At 37.3% G+C, this 15,343-nt stretch overlaps 1 non-coding gene across 1 annotated transcript; it reads right to left on the bottom strand.

Moving 5' to 3' along the window:
* Window positions 1–747: 747 nt before the first annotated feature.
* LOC148549341 (small nucleolar RNA R71) lies at window positions 748–855 on the bottom strand. The gene has a single exon (XR_015897175.1). It is a non-coding gene; the product is annotated as a small nucleolar RNA R71 (small nucleolar RNA).
* Between the last annotated feature and the right edge of the window lie 14,488 nt (window positions 856–15,343).

Below are 15,343 nucleotides of genomic sequence, written 5' to 3'. Positions count from 1 at the left end.
TTTATTTCTTTTTATATTTTCGAATTCTAATTAATTAATTTAATAAAAACAAAAATATTTTTCTTTTATTTTAATTTGAAATTCAAATTCTTCATCGCTCTCTTCTCCATTCTACTCTCCTATTCTTCTCCTCTTCTACTCACATAAAGGAATCTCTATACTGTGACATAGAGGATTCCTCTTCTTTTCTGTTCTCTTCTTTTTCATATGAGCAGGAACAAGGATAAGAACATTCTTGTTGAAGCTGATCCTGAACCTGAAAGGACTCTGAAGAGGAAGCTAAGAGAAGCTAAAACACAACACTCTGAAGAGGACTTTACTAAAATTTTCGAAAAAGAAGTTGAGATGGCCGAAACCAATAACAATGGTGGAGGTGCAAGGAAGATGCTTGGTGACTTTACTGCACCAAATTCCAACTTACATGGAAGAAGCATCTCAATCCCTGCCATTGGAGCAAACAAATTTGAGCTAAAGCCTCAATTAGTTTCTCTGATGTAACAGAATTGCAAGTTTCATGGATTTTCATCAGAAAATCCTTTTCAATTCATAACTGAATTCTTGCAGATCTGTGATACTGTTAAGACCAATGGGGTTGATCCCGACGTCTACAGGCTTATGCTTTTTCCATTTGCTGTAAGAGACAGAGCTAGAATATGGTTGGACTCTCAACCTAAAGATAGCCTGAACTCTTGGGATAAGCTGGTCACAGCTTTTTTAGCCAAGTTCTTTCCTCCTCAAAAGCTTAGCAAGCTTAGAGTGGATGTTCAAACCTTCAAACAGAAAGAAGGTGAATCCCTCTATGAAGCTTGGGAGAGATATAAGCAACTGACCAAAAAGTGTCCTTTTGACATGCTTTCAGAATGGACCATCCTGGATATATTCTATGATGGTCTGTCTGAATTATCAAAGATGTCATTGGACCATTCTACAGGTAGATCCATTCACCTAAAGAAAATGCTTGCAGAAGCTCAAGAACTCATTAACATGGTTGCAAATAACCAGTTCATGTACACTTCTGAAAGGAATCCTGTGAGTAATGGGACGCCTCAGAGGAAGGAAGTTCTTGAAATTGATACTCTGAATGCCATATTGGCTCAGAATAAAATATTGACTCAGCAAGTCAATATGATTTCTCAGAGTCTGAATGGATTGCAAGCTGCATCCAACAGTACTCAAGAGGCATCTTCTGAAGAAGAAGCTTATGGTCTTGAGAACCCTGCAATAGCAGAGGTGAATTACATGGGGGAACCCTATGGAAATACCTATAATCCCTCATGGAGAAATCATCCAAATTTCTCATGGAAGGATCAACAAAAGCCTCAACAAGGCTTTAATAATGGTGGAAGAAACAGGTTTAGCAATAGCAAGCCTTTTCCATCATCCACTCAGCAACAGACAGATAATTCTAGCAGAATACATCTAGCTTAGCAAATATAGTCTCTGATCTATCTAAGGCCACTCTAAGTTTCATGAATGAAATAAGGTCCTCCATTAGAAATTTGGAGACACAAGTGGGCCAGCTGAGTAAAAGAGTCACTGAAACTCCTCCTAGTACTCTCCCAAGCAATATAGAAGAAAATCCAAAAAGAGAGTGCAAGGCCATTACCTTGCTTGGTGTGGCCGAACCCAAAGAGGAGAAGGAGGACGTGAATCCTAGTGAGGAAGACCTCCTGGGACGTTCACTGACCAATAAGGAGTTTTCCTTTGAGAAACCAAAGGAATCTGAGGCTCATCTAGAGACCATAGAGATTCCATTGAACCTCTTTTTACCATTCATGAGCTCTGATGACTATTCATCTTCTGAAGAAGATGAAGATATTACTGAAGAGCAAGTTGCTCAATATTTAGGAGCAATCATGAAGCTGAATGCCAAACTATTTGGTAATGAGACTTGGGAGGATGAACCTCCATTGCTCATCAAGGAACTAAATGCCTTGGTTCAGCAAACTCTACCTCAAAAGAAACAGGACCCTGGTAAATTCCTAATTCCCTGTAACATAGGCACCATGACCTTTGAGAAGGCTCTGTGTGACCTGGGGTCAGGCATTAACCTTATGCCACTCTCTGTAATGGAGAAACTTGGGATCTATGAGGTGCAAGCTGCCAGAATCTCATTAGAGATGGCAGACAACTCAAGAAAACAGGCTTATGGACTAGTAGAGGACGTGTTAGTAAAGGTTGAAGGATTTTACATCCCTGCTGATTTCATAATCCTAGACACTGGGAAGGATGAGAATGAATCCATCATCCTTGGAAGATCCTTCTTAGCCACAGCAAGAGTTGTGATTGATGTGGACAGAGGAGAGTTGGTCCTTCAACTGAATGAGGACAACCTTGATTTTAAAACTCAAGGATCTCCTTCTGTAATTGGTATGCGAAATTGTTACTCAGGTTGTGAATTGTTGTTCGAAATTGATTCCCTGGCAATGGCACCAAAAACGGATGCACAGAACCATGGTCTAAACATATCTTCACAACTTCGCATAACTAACTAGCAAGTGCACTGGGTCGTCCAAGTAATACCTTACGTGAGTAAGGGTCGAATCCCACGGAGATTGTTGGTATGAAGCAAGCTATGGTCACCTTGTAAATCTCAGTCAGGCGGATATAAAATAGTGATATAGTTTTCGAAATTAATACTAAAATAAGGATAGAAATACTTATGTAAATCATTGGTGAGAATTTCAGATAAGCGTATGGAGATGCAATCATTCCTCTGAACCTCTGCTTTCCTGCTGTCTTCATCCAATCAGTCTTACTCCTTTCCATGGCTAGCTTTATGCAAGGGCATCACTGTTGTCAGTGGCTACATCCCCTCCTCTTGTGAAAATGGTCCAAGATGCCCTGTCACGGCATGGCTAATCATCTGAGGTTCTCGATCATGCTGGAATAGGATTCACCCTCCTTTTGCGTCTGTCACTACGCCCAGCACTCGCGAGTTTGAAGCTCGTCACAGTCATTCAATCATTGAATCCTACTCGAAATACCACAGACAAGGTTTAGACTTTCCGGATTCTCTTGAATGCCGCCATCATTCTAGCTTACACCACGAAGATTCTGATTAAGAGATCTAAGAGATACTCATTCAATCTAATGTAGAACGGAAGTGGTTGTCAGGCACGCGTTCATAGGGAATGATGATGATTGTCACGTTCATCACATTCAGGTTGAAGTGTGAATGAATATCTTAGAAGCGGAATAAATTGAATTGAATAGAAAATAGTAGTACTTTGCATTAATCTTTGAGGAACAGCAGAGCTCCACACCTTAATCTATGGAGTGCAGAAACTCTACCGTTTGAAAATACATAAGTGAAAGGTCCAGGCATGGCCGAGATGGCCAGCCCCCAAAACGTGATCACAGGATCAAAATACAATCCAGGATGTCCAATACAATAGTAAAAAGGTCCTATTTATACTAAACTAGTTACTAGGGTTTACAGAAGTAAGTAATTGATGCATAAATCCACTTCTGGGGCCCACTTGGTGTGTGCTTGGGCTGAGCTTGAATGTTACACGTGCAGAGGCTCTTTCTGGAGTTGAACGCCAGGTTGTAACATATTTCTGGCGTTCAACTATGGTTTGTGACTTGTTTCTGGCGTTTAACTCCAGACAGCAGCGTAGAACTGGCGTTCAACGCCCTTTTACGTCGTCTAAACTCGGCCAAAGTATGGACTATTAAACATTGCTGGAAAGCCCTGGATGTCTACTTTCCAACGCAATTGGAAGCGCGCCATATTGAGTTCTGTAGCTCCAGAAAATCTACTTTGAGTGCAGGGAGGTCAGAATCCAACAGCATCAGCAGTCTTTCTTCATCCTCTGAATCTGATTTTTGCTCAAGTCCCTCAATTTCAGCCAGAAAATACCTGAAATCACAGAAAAACACACAAACTCATAGTAAAGTCCAGAAATATGAATTTAACATAAAAACTAATGAAAACATCCCTAAAAGTAACTAGATCCTACTAAAAACAATGCCAAAAAGCGTATAAATTATCCGCTCATCACAACACTAAACTTAAATTGTTGCTTGTCCCCAAGCAACTGAAAATCAAATAGGATAAAAAGAAGAGAATATACTATAAATTCCAAACTATCAATGAAACATAGCTCCAATCAGATGAGCGGGACTTGTAGCTTTTTGCCTCTTGAATAGTTTTGGCATCTCACTTTATCCATTGAGGTTCAGAATGATTGGCATCTATAGGAACTCAGAGTTCAGATAGTGTTATTGATTCTCCTAGTTCAGTATGATGATTCTTGAACACAGCTATTTTATGAGTCTTGGCCGTGGCCCTAAGCACTTTGTTTTCCAGTATTACCACCGGATACATAAATGCCACAGACACATAATTGGGTGAACCTATTCAGATTGTCACTCAGCTTTGCTAAAGTCCCCAATTAGAGGTGTCCAGGGTTCTTAAGCACACTCTTTTTTTGCTTTGGACCTTGACTTTAACCGCTCAGTCTCAAGTTTTCACTTGACACCTTCACGCCACAAGCACATGGTTAGGGACAGCTTGGTTTAGCCACTTAGACCAGGATTTTATTCCTTTAGGCCCTCCTATCCACTGATGCTCAAAGCCTTGGGATCCTTTTTATTTGCCCTTGCCTTTTGGTTTTAAGGGTTATTGGCTTTTTGCTCTTGCCTCTTGGTTTTAAGAGCTTTTGGCTTTTTCTGCTTGCTTTTTCTATTTTTTTTTCGCCTATTATTTTTTTTTTCTGCAAGCTTTGTTCTTTGCTGCTTTTTCTTGCTTCAAGAATCATTTTTATGATTTTTCAGATTATCAAATAACATGTTTCCTAGTTATCATTCTTTCAAGAGCCAACATATTTAACATTTTTAAACAACAACTTCAAAAGACATATGTACTGTTCAAGCGTACATTCAGAAAACAAGAAGCATTGTCACCACATCAATATAATTAAACTAAGTTCAAGGATAAATTTGAAACTCATGTACTTCTTGTTCTTTTGAATTAAAACAGTTTTTATTTAAGAGAGGTGATGGATTCATAGGACATTCATAACTTTAAGACATAGTTACTAACTACTAATGATCACGCAATAATACACAAACATAGATAAGCACATAACATAGAAAACGAAAAACAGAAGAAATAGGAACAAGGAATGAATCCACCTTAGTGATGGTGGCGTTTCCTTCTTGAGGAACCAATGATGTCCTTGAGCTCTTCTATGTCTCTTCCTTGTCTTTGTTGCTCCTCCCTCATTGCTTTTTGATCTTCTCTTATTTCATGAAGGATGATGGAGTGCTCTTGATGTTCCACCCTTAATTGTCCCATGTTGGAACTTAATTCTCCTAGGGAGATATTGATTTGCTCCCAATAGTTTTGTGGAGGAAAATGCATTTGAGGCATCTCCGGGATCTCATGGTGATGAGATTCATGCGCCTCTTGAGCTCCATGAATGGGCTCTCTTGCTTGCTCCATCTTTTTCTTAGTGATGGGCTTGTCCTCTTTAATAAGGATATCTCCCTCTATGTCAATCCCAGCCGAATTGCATAGGTGGCAAATGAGGTGAGGAAAGGCTAACCTTGCCATAGTGGAGGACTTGTCAGCCACCTTGTAGAGTTCTTGAGGTATAATCTCATGAACTTCCACCTCTTCTCCAATTATGATGCTATGGATCATGATGGCCCGGTCTATAGTAACTTCAGACCGGTTGCTAGTGGGAATGATTGAGCATTGAATGAACTCCAACCATCCTCTAGCTACAGGCTTAAGGTCCAGTCTTCTTAGTTGAACCGGTTTGCCTTTTGAGTCAATCTTCCATTGAGCTCCTTCTACACATATGTCCATGAGGACTTGGTCCAACCTTTGATCAAAGTTGACTCTCCTTGTGTAGGGGCGTGCGTTCTCTTCCATGTTTGGCAAGTTGAACGCCAACCTCACATTTTCCGGACTAAAATCTAAGTATTTCCCCCGAACCATGGTGAGATAATTCTTTGGGTTCGGGTTCTTACTTTGATCATGGTTCCTAGTGATCTATGCATTAGCATAGAACTCTTGAACCATTAGGATGCCGACTTGTTGGATGGGGTTTGTTAGAACTTCCCAACCTCTTCTTTGAATTTCATGTCGGATCTCCAGATACTCATTTCTTTTGAGTTTGAAAGGGACCTCGGGGATCACCTTCTTCTTGGCCACAACATCATAGAAGTGGTCTTGATGGGCTTTGGAGATGAACCTTTCCATCTCCCATGACTCGGAGGTGGAAGCTTTTGTCTTCCCTTTCCCTTTTCTAGAGGATTCTCCGGTCTTAGGTGCCATCAATGGTAATGGAAAAACAAAAAGCTTATGCTTTTACCACACCAAACTTAGAATTTTGCTCGCCCTCGAGCAAGAGAAGAAAGAATAGATGAAGAAGAAGAAGAAGTGGAAGAGAGGGAGAAGGGGTTGTGTTTCGGCCAAGAAGAGAAGAGAGGGTTGTGTTGTGTGAAAATGAGGAAGAATGGAGGGTTATATATAGGGATGGGAGGGGGGGTGAAGGTTCGGCCATTTAGGGTGGGTTTGGGTGGGAAATTGATTTTGAATTTTGAAGGTAGGTGGAGTTTATGAGGTAGGTTTATGGGGAAGAGTAGATGGATATGAGTGGTGAAGAGGTGATGGGGAAGAGAGATTGAGGTGATTGGTGAAGGGTTTTGGGGAAGAGTGTTTATGGGATTGTGTGAAAGATGGGTGAGAAGAAGTGAGTGGAGGTAGGTGGGGATCCTATGGGGTCCACAGATCCTGAGGTGATCCTGTGGGGTCCACAGATCCTGAGGTGTTCAAGGATTTACAACCTTGCACCAAATTAGGCATGTAAAATGCCCTTGCACACAACTCTGGGCGTTCAGCGCCAGGTTGGTGCTTGTTCTGGGCGTTGAACGCCCATTTTTAGCCTATTTCTGGCGTTGAACGCCAGAACCATGCTTGTTCTGGGCGTTCAGCGCCAGAACCATGCTCTGTTCTGGCGTTGAACGCCCAAAACATGCTTCTTACTGGCGTTTAAAGGCCAGTAAGGTCTTCCTCCAGGGTGTGATTTTTCTTCTGCTGTTTTGGATTCCGTTTTCAATTTTTTTTATTTATTTTGTGACTCCACATGATCATGAACCTATAAAGACATATAACTAAGAAAAATATAATTAGATAAACATTGGGTTGCCTCCCAACAAGCGCTTCTTTAATGTCAATAGCTTGACAGTGGGCTCTCATGGAGCCTCATAGATGTGCAGAGCTTTGTTGAAACCTCCCAACACCAAACTTAGAGTTTGGATATGGGGGTTTGACACCAAACTTAGAGTTTGGTTGTGGCCTCCCAACACCAAACTTAGAGTTTGACTGTGGGGGCTTTGTTTGACTCTGCTTTGAGAGAAGCTTTTTATGCTTCCTCTCCATGGATGCAGAGAGAGATCCTTGAGTTGTAAACACAAGGTTGTCCTCATTTAATTGAAGGATCAATTCTCCTCTGTCCACATCAATCACAGCTCTTGCTGTGGCTAGGAAAGGTCTTCCTAGGATGAGGGATTCATCCTCTTCCTTTCCAGTATCCAGGACTATGAAATCAGCAGGGATGTAAAGGCCTTCAACCTTTACTAACACGTCCTCTACTTGTCCATAAGCCTGTTTTCTTGAATTGTCTGCCATCTCTAATGAGATTTTAGCAGCTTGTACCCCATAGATTCCCAGTTTCTCTATTATAGAGAGGGGCATGAGGTTTATCCCTGAACCAAGGTCACACAGAGCCTTAAAGATCATGGTGCCTATGGTAAAAGATACTATGAACTTTCCAGGATCCTGTCTCTTCTGAGGCAATGTCAGTTGATCCAGATCACTTAGTTCATTGGTGAACAAGGGAGGTTCATCTTCCCAAGTATCAATGCCAAATAATTTGGCATTTAGCTTCATGATTGCACCAAGGAACTTGGCAGCTTGCTCTTCAGTAACATCCTCATTCTCTTCAGAAGAGGAATACTCATCAGAGCTCATGAATGGCATAAGGAGGTTCAATGGAATCTCTATGGTCTCTAGATGAGCTTCAGAGCATAGTTGTCAGAACCGACCCGGTGATCGAACCGGTCAGGTCACTGGGTCACTGGGTCACTGGTTCAACCGCTGGGTTACTGGTTGAACCGGTTGACTCGGTCCTATGTAAATAAAAAATAAAAAATAGTTAAAAGTTTAAAATTAAAATTTAAAATACATATTTTTACTAACATTTTAAAATATCAAGTTATTTTAAAATAATATGGAACATGAACAATAAATATTTTATTATTTTTACTCTATCATAAATATTTTTATTTTGTTTTTATATTAAAATAACTATTATTTTTAAATTTTAATCATTTATTAATTAGTTTATATCTTTTATACTATTATATACTACAAGTATTTATTAAAAAATAATATTAATAGATATTATATAATTATAAAAAAATAAGTGAGTTTATCATTATTGTTAAATAAAAATATAATTAATTTAAGAAGGAGTGAATTTATAATTAAAATTAAAATAAATTAAATAAAAGTAAACTATTTGATAGAAGATATCTATATGTATTATAATTTGCATATGTTTTAATAGAAAACATAATGGTCTGGTGGTTGTGGAGCATTTTGGTTTCCTTGAGGACAAGGGTTCGAACCCTACCTCAAGCATTTTGGAAATATTTTCTTCCAAACGGTTCGGTCAGACCACCTCACCGGTTTTGACCGGTTCGCACCGGTTTTGACCGGTTCGTACCGGTTCACACCGAGTTTGACCGGTTCAATTCTTTGTACGGTTCAAACACTGGACCGGACCGGTATAGGGTCCGGTTCACCGGTTTTCCGGTCGAACCGGCCGGTCCGGTCCGGTTTTTACAACTATGCTTCAGAGTCCTTTGGTTCCTCAGAGGGAAGCTCCTTATTGATCACTGGACGTCCCAGGAGGTCTTCCTCCTTGGGATTCACGTCCTCTCCTTTCCTTACAGGTTTGGCCATGGTGCTTATGTCAATGGCCTTGCACTCTCCTTTTGGATTCTCTTCTGTATTGCTTGGGAGAGTACTAGGAGGGATTTCAGTGATCCTTTTACTCAGCTGGCCCACTTGTGCTTCCAAATTTCTAATGGAAGATCTTGTTTCATTCATGAAACTTACAGTGGCCTTGGATATATCAGAGACTAAGTTTGCTAAATTAGAGGTATTTTGTTCAGAGTTCTCTGTCTATTGCTGAGTGGATGATGGAAAAGGTTTATTATTGTTAAACCTGTTTCTTCCACCATTATTAAAGCCTTGTTGAGGCCTTTGATCCTTCTATGAGAGATTTGGATGATTTCTCCATGATGGATTATAGGTGTTTCCATATGGTTCACCCATGTAATTTACCTCTGCTATTGCAGGATTCTCAGGATCATAAGCTTTTTCTTCATAAGAAGCCTCTTGAGTACTGTTGGATGCAGCTTGCATTCCATTCAGACTCTGAGAAATCATATTGACTTGCTGAGTCAATATTTTGTTCTGAGCCAATATGGCATTCATAGTATCAACTTCAAGAACTCCCTTCTTCTGAGGCGTCCCATTACTCACAGGATTCCTTTCAGAAGTGTACATGAACTGGTTATTAGCAACCATGTCAATGAGTTCTTAAGCTTCTGCAGGCGTTTTCTTTAGGTGAATGGATCCACCTGCAGAAGTATCCAATGACATCTTTGATAGCTCAGATAAACCATCATAGAATATATCCAAGATGGTCCATTCTGAAAGCATGTCAGAAGGACACTTTTTGGTCAGCTGTTTGTATCTTTCCCAAGCTTCATAGAGGAATTCACCTTCTTTTTGTCTGAAGGTTTGAACATCAGCTCTAAGCTAGCTCAGCTTTTGAGGAGGAAAGAACTTGGCTAAGAAAGCCGTGACCAGCTTATCCCAAGAGTTCAGGCTGTCTTTGGGTTGAGAGTCCAATCATATTCTAGCTCCGTCTCTTACAGCAAAAGGGAAAAGCATGAGCCTGTAGACTTCAGGATCTACTCCATTAGTCTTAACAGTATCACAGATCTGCAAGAATTCAGTTAAGAACTGAAAAGGATCTTCAGATGGAAGTCCATGAAACTTGCAGTTCTGCTCCATCAGAGAAACTAGCTGAGGTTTCAGCTCAAAGTTGTTTGCTCCAATGACAGTAATGGAGATGCTTCTTCTATGTAAATTGGAATTAGGTGCAGTAAAGTCACTAAGCATCCTCCTTGCATTATTGTTGTTGGGTTCGGCTGCCATCTCCTTTACTTGTTCGAAATTTCCAATAAGGTTGTCTCTGGATTGTTGTAATTTAGCTTCTCTTAGTTTTCTCTTCAGAGTCCTTTCAGGTTCTGGATCAGCTTCAACAAGAATGCCTTTTTCTTTGTCCTTGCTCATAAGAAAGAGAAGAGAAAAAGAAAAGAAGAGGAATCCTCTATGTCACAGTAAAGAGGTTCCTTATTGTTAGTAGAAGAAGAGAAGAAGAAAAAAAAATTTGAACACAGATAGAAGAGGGGGTTCGAATTTGGTGAGTGATGTGAGGAAGAGATGTTAGTAGATGAATAAATAAATAGAATAAGATGAGAGAGGGAGAGAATTTTCGAAAATTATTTTTGAAAAAGAGTTAGTGATTTTCGAAAATAGTTTTTGAAAAAGGTTAGAAATTTTCGAAAATAAAAATAAAAAATTAAAATAATTAGTTAATTAAAAAGAATTTTTGAAAAAGAGAGAAGATATTTTCGAAAATTAGAGAGAGAGAGAGAGAGAGAGAGAGAGAGAGTTAGTTAGGTAGTTTTGAAAAAGGTAAGAAACAAACAAAAAGTTAGTTAGTTAGTTGAAACAAATTTGAAAATCAATTTTGAAAAGATAAGAAGATAGGAAGTTAGAAAAGATATTTTGAAATCATATTTTAAAAAAAAATAGGATAAGAAGATATTTTTGAAAAGATATGATTGAAATTAGTTTTTGAAAAAGATTTGATTTTTAAAATCACAATTAATGACTTGATTCACAAGAAATCACAAGATATGATTCTAAAACTTTAAGTTTGAATCTTTCTTAACAAGCAAGTAGCAGACTTGAAATTTTTGAATCACAACATTAATTGTTATTGTTATTTTCGAAAATTTGATGCAAAAATAAGAAAAAGATTTTTGAAAAATATTTTTAGAATTTTCGAAAATAACTAAGAAAAATGAAAAAGATTTGATTTTTTTTTGAAAAAGATTTTTGAAAAAGATAAGATTTTCAAATTGAAAATTTGATTTGACTCATAAAAACAACTAGATTTTAAAAATTTTTGAAAAAGTTAAATCTAATTTTCGAAATTTTAAGAGAGAAAAAGGGAAAAATATTTTTTTTTTATTTTTGAATTTTTATGATGAGCGAGAAAAACAAGAAAAATGATGCAATGCATGAGAATTTTAGATCAAAACATGTGATGCATGCAAGAATGCTATGAATGTCAAGATGAACACCAAGAACACTATGAAGGTCATGATGAACATCAAGAACATATTTTTGAAAAATTTTTAATGCAAAGAAAACATGCAAGACACCAAACTTAGAATTCTTTAATGCTTAGACACTAAGAATTCAAGAATGCATATGAAAAACAAGAAAAAAACACAACATGCAAATGCAAAGATCAAACAAGAAGACTCACCAAGAACAACTTGAAGATCATGAAGAACACTTTGAATGCATGAAAATTTTCAAAAAATGCAAGATGATTATGCAATTGACACCAAACTTATAACATGACTCAAGACTCAAACAAGAAACATGAAATATTTTTGATTTTTTTTTTGATTTTATGAATTTTTTTTTGTATTTTCTTTTAATTTTTTCGAAAATCATTTTGAAAAAGAAAAATAAGGATTCCAAAATTTTTAATATGAATTCCAGGAATCTTATACTCTAAAGCTCCAATCAAAAGGTCAGGCATGGCTTAATAGCCAGCCAAGCTTTAGTATGTAACTCAGACACGACACGCCTCACATACCCTATCCAGAAGGATTGGGCATGGCTCCATTGAGGTGATTAGTTGAAGACCAATCCCAAAGCAGTTTGGGTATGGCTTTACAGCCAGATAGGCTTCAACATGTTTCATGAGACACTAGAATTCATTCTTAAAAATTCTAAAGAAAAATATATTTTTGAAAACATTTTTATTTTAAAATTTTTTTTCGAAAACAAAGGAGAAATTTTTGAAATATTTTTTGAAAACTTTTTGAAAAATTTTTGAAAACAAAACAAAAAGAAAATTACCTAATCTGAGCAACAAGATAAACCGTCAGTTGTCCAAACTCGAACAATCCCCGGCAACGGCGCCAAAAACTTGGTATGCGAAATTGTTACTCAGGTTGTGAATTATTGTTCGAAATTGATTCCCTGGCAATGGCACCAAAAATGGATGCACAGAACCATGGTCTAAACATATCTTCACAACTTCGCATAACTAACCAGCAAGTGCACTGGGTCGTGCAAGTAATACCTTACGTGAGTAAGGGTCGAATCCCACGGAGATTGTTGGTATGAAGCAAGCTATGGTCACCTTGTAAATCTCAGTCAGACGGATATAAAATAGTGATATAGTTTTCGAAATTAATACTAAAATAAGGATAGAAATACTTATGTAAATCATTGGTGAGAATTTCAGATAAACGTATGGAGATGCAATCGTTCCTCTGAACCTCTGCTTTCCTGCTGTCTTCATCCAATCAGTCTTACTCCTTTCCATGGCTGGCTATATGCAAGGGCATCACCGTTGTCAGTGGCTACATCCCCTCCTCTTGTGAAAATGGTCCAAGATGCCCTGTCACGGCACGGCTAATCATCTGAGGTTCCCGATCATGCTGGAATAGGATTCACCCTCCTTTTGCGTCTGTCACTACGCCCAGCACTCGCGAGTTTGAAACTCGTCACAGTCATTCAATCATTGAATCCTACTCGAAATACCACAGACAAGGTTTAGACTTTTCGGATTCTCTTGAATGCCACCATCATTCTAGCTTACACCACGAAAATTCTGATTAAGAGATCTAAGAGATACTCATTCAATCTAATGTAGAACGGAAGTGGTTGTCAGGCACGCGTTCATAGGGAATGATGATGATTGTCACGTTCATCACATTCAGGTTGAAGTGTGAATGAATATCTTAGAAGCGGAATAAATTGAATTGAATAGAAAACAGTAGTACTTTGTATTAATCTTTGAGGAACAGCAGAGCTCCACACCTTAATCTATGGAGTGCAGAAACTCTACCGTTTGAAAATACATAAGTGAAAGGTCCAGGCATGGCCGAGATGGCCAGCCCCCAAAACGTGATCACAGGATCAAAATACAATCCAGGATGTCCAATACAATAGTAAAAAGGTCCTATTTATACTAAACTAGTTACTAGGGTTTACAGAAGTAAGTAATTGATGCATAAATCCACTTCTGGGGCCCACTTGGTGTGTGCTTGGGCTGAGCTTGAATGTTACACGTGCAGAGGCTCTTTCTGGAGTTGAACGCCAGGTTGTAACGTATTTCTGGCGTTCAACTATGGTTTGTGACTTGTTTCTGGCGTTTAACTCCAGACAGCAGCGTAGAACTGGCGTTCAACGCCCTTTTACGTCATCTAAACTCGGCCAAAGTATGGACTATTATACATTGCTGGAAAGCCCTGGATGTCTACTCTCCAAAGCAATTGGAAGAGCGCCATTTTGAGTTCTGTAGCTCCAGAAAATCCACTTTGAGTGCAGGGAGGTCAGAATCCAACAACATCAGCAGTCCTTCTTCAACCTCTGAATCTGATTTTTGCTCAAGTCCCTCAATTTCAGCCAGAAAATACCTGAAATCACAGAAAAACACATAAACTCATAGTAAAGTCCAGAAATGTGAATTTAACATAAAAACTAATGAAAACATCCCTAAAAGTAACTAGATCCTACTAAAAACACACTAAAAACAATGCCAAAAAGCGTATAAATTATCCGCTCATCATTTTCCTTGTTTGATCTTTAAATTTTCTTGTTTTGTGTCTTTTCTTGTTTTTCATATGCATTCTTGAATTATTAGTGTCTAAAGTTTAAAAATTTTTAAGTTTGGTGTCTTGCATGTCTTTCTTTTCTTAAAAATTTTCAAAAATATGTTCTTGGTGTTCATCATGATCTTCAAAGTGTTCTTGGTGTTCATCTTGACATTCAAAGTGTTCTTGCATGCATTTTTGTTTTGATCTTAATTTCTTATGTTTTGTGTCATTTTGATATTTTTCTCTCTCCTCATTAAAATTCAAAAATAAAAAATATCTTTTCCTTATTTTGCTCATAAATTTCGAAATTTTGAATTGATTTAGTTAAAAAGTTTTAAAATTTAGTTGTTTCTTGTTGATCAAGTCAAAATTTCAAATTAAAAATTTTATCTTTTTCAAATCTTTTTCAAAATCAAATCTTTTTCAATTTCCTTTCATGTTTTTCGAAAATTTCAAAATTAATTTTCAAAATCTTTTTCTTATTTTTATTTCATATTTTTCGAATTTATCACTAACAATTAATGTTTTGATTAAAAAATTTCAAGTTGTTACTTGCCTATTAAGAAAGGATCAATCTTTAAATTCTAGAATCATATCTTTTAGTTTCTTGTTAGTCAAGTAGTCAACTTTAATTTCAAAAATCAAATCTTTTTAATTTCCTTTTCAAATCTTTTTCAAAATGAATTTTCAATCATATCTTTTTCAAAAGTTAAATTCAAAATCTTTTTCTAACTTCTTAACTTTTCAAAATTGATTTTCAAATCTTTTTCAATTAACTACTTGACATTTTGTTTGATTTTAAAAGTTTTCTATTTCAATAATATCTTTTTCAAAACCACCTAACTACCTTCCTCTCTCTTTCTATTTTTCGAAAACTACTAACCCCTTTTTCAAAAATATTTTTAATTAATTAATTTATTTAGTTTTCAAATTTTATTCTCTTATTAATTTTTGAATTCTAACTAATAATTAAAATAAAAACAAAAATATTTTTTTTCTTTTCGAATTCAAATTTCTCCTTTCCTCTCATCTCTTTCTATTTATTTTATTTATTCACTAACACTTCTTCTTAAAAATTTGAACCCTCTTCCTCTCTCTGTGTTCGAATTCTTCTTCTCCCTTCTTCATTCTATTTCTTCTATTCTTCTACTCACATAAAGGAATCTCTATACTGTGACATAGAGGATTCTTATTCTTTTCTATTCTCTTCTTTTTCATATGAGCAGGAGCAAGGATAAGAACATTCTTGTTGAAGCTAATCCTGAACCTGAAAGGACTTTAAAGAGGAAGCTACGAGAAGCTAAAGCACAACACTCTGGAGAGGACCTAGCAG

The sequence above is a fragment of the Arachis ipaensis genome, chromosome B8, assembly GCF_059453495.1.
Source record: "Arachis ipaensis isolate K30076 ecotype BB chromosome B8, ASM5945349v1, whole genome shotgun sequence".
NCBI classification, from domain to species: domain Eukaryota; kingdom Viridiplantae; phylum Streptophyta; class Magnoliopsida; order Fabales; family Fabaceae; genus Arachis; species Arachis ipaensis.
This window is presented reverse-complemented; position numbering and strand designations above follow the sequence as displayed.